Consider the following 1971-nt stretch of genomic DNA (forward strand, 5'->3'; position numbering starts at 1 on the left):
GTTCAGTTTTAAGTTTATAGCTCACTGTTGTGCAACCATCACCAACATCTATCTTTAGAATATTTTTACCTCCCCATACTGAAACCATATCTGGTAAATAATAATTACCCATGATCCCCCTCCATTGCCCCTGACAACCACTATGGCATTCCTGTTTCTATAAATTTGACTACTTTAAAAACTTGATAGAAGTGCAATATTTGTCTTTTTGTTACTGGCCTTTTTCACTTAGCATAATGTCCAGTGTTTATCCAAGTGTCAGTAGATTTCAGAATCTCCTTCCCTTTTAAAGCTGAATAGTATTCCATGGTAAATATATGTCACATTGTGTTTATCCAGTCATTTATTGATTTGTACACTTGGGTTGCTTCTACCTTTTGGCTATAGTGAATAAAACTGCTAAGAACATGGGTGTGCAAATATCTGTTCTTTTGTGCATATATCCAGAGATGGAATTGCTGGATCATATGGTAATTTTTTAAGGAAACATCATATTCTTTTTTACAGAGGTACATCATGTTACATTCCCACTAGCAGTGTGCAAGTGTTTCAATTTCTTCACATCCTCATCAATGCTGTTTTGTTTTGCAATAGCCATTCTAAGAACTATGAGGTGGTGTTTCATTTTGGTTTGAATTGCATTTCCCTCATGATTACTGATGCCGAGAACTTTTCATGTACTTATAGTCCATTTGTAGATCTTTGGAGAAATGTTTATTCAAGACCTTGGCCATTTTTAAATCAGCTTGTTTTCTGAATGTTGAGTTGTAGTTCTTTATATATTCTGGATATTAGCCCCTGATTATATATATGATTTGCAAATTATTTTCTCCCATTCCATTGGTTGCTTTTTTAATTTCTTGAAAACCCTTTGATACACAAACATCTTTAATTTTATATAATATAATTTATCTATTTTTTCTTTTATTGCTCATGCTTTTGGTATCATATCCAAGGAATCATTAACAAATACAAGAGCATAGCCATTCTCTCTTTCACTTAGGCCATGGCATGGGCAGGATGGGCAAGCGTCACAGTCTCTGTACTGCCAGGAAGCTCCACAGCCACTGAGGTGATTAGAAGTGGCAGGATAAACAGCATAAGAAAGTCCATTTGGGCACAGCCCTGAAGGCCAACCCATGCAAAGGGAATTGTGCTGGAAAAAGTAGGGGTTGAAGCTAAAAGTCCAAATTCAGGCATCAGGAAGTGTGTCAGAGTCCCACTGATCAAGATGGAAAAAGAAATCACAGCCTTTGTACCTAAGTGTGATTGGATTTTACTGAGGAAAATGATGAAGTTCTGGTTGCTGGATTTGTCACAAAAGTCATGATGTTGGTGACTCAAAGTAGCCAATATCTCTCTTTTGGCCTTATACAGAGGCAAAAAACAAAGACCAAGATAATAAGTTCTGTTGGTGAAAACATGACAGCAATAAATTTTCATAAGCCCCAAAAACAGAAAAGAAAAATCCAAGAGTATGAAGCTGTCTTTATTTTCTTTTAGGAATCTTACAGTTTTAGCTCTTATGTCTTTGATGTATCTTGAGTTAGTTTTTGTCTATGGTATGAAGTACAGATCCAAATTCATTCATTTGCATATGAAGTACAGATCCAAATTCATTCATTTGCATTCATTCGGTTTTCCCAGAACCAGTTAATGAAAGAACTATCTTTTCCTCTATTTAATAGTCTTGGCAACCTTGTAGAAATCATATGACCATATATGAGAGGTTTATTTCTGGGATCTCTATTTCATCTGTTTTTTATTTCTGTTTTCATACAAGTACTACACTGTTTTGATTACTTTGTAATAAGTTTGGAATCAGGAAGGGAGATACCTCCAACTTTGTTGTTTTCAGGGTTGCTTTAGCTATTAACAATCCCTTTTTAAAAATTTTAAATTTTTTTAAAATGTTTTATTTATTTCTGAGAGAGAGAGAGAGCGAGAGCAACAGAGAGAGCGAGCAGGGGA

General features: G+C 35.2%; 1 pseudogene; it reads left to right on the plus strand.

Annotated features, from left to right (window-relative positions):
• The first annotated feature begins 1020 nt into the window (after nt 1-1020).
• LOC120224735 lies at nt 1021-1402 on the plus strand (annotated as a pseudogene).
• The last annotated feature ends 569 nt before the right edge of the window (nt 1403-1971 follow it).

The sequence above is a fragment of the Hyaena hyaena genome, unplaced genomic scaffold (genome assembly GCF_003009895.1).
Source record: "Hyaena hyaena isolate Hyena2069 unplaced genomic scaffold, ASM300989v1 scaffold_1237, whole genome shotgun sequence".
Lineage (NCBI taxonomy): Eukaryota > Metazoa > Chordata > Mammalia > Carnivora > Hyaenidae > Hyaena > Hyaena hyaena.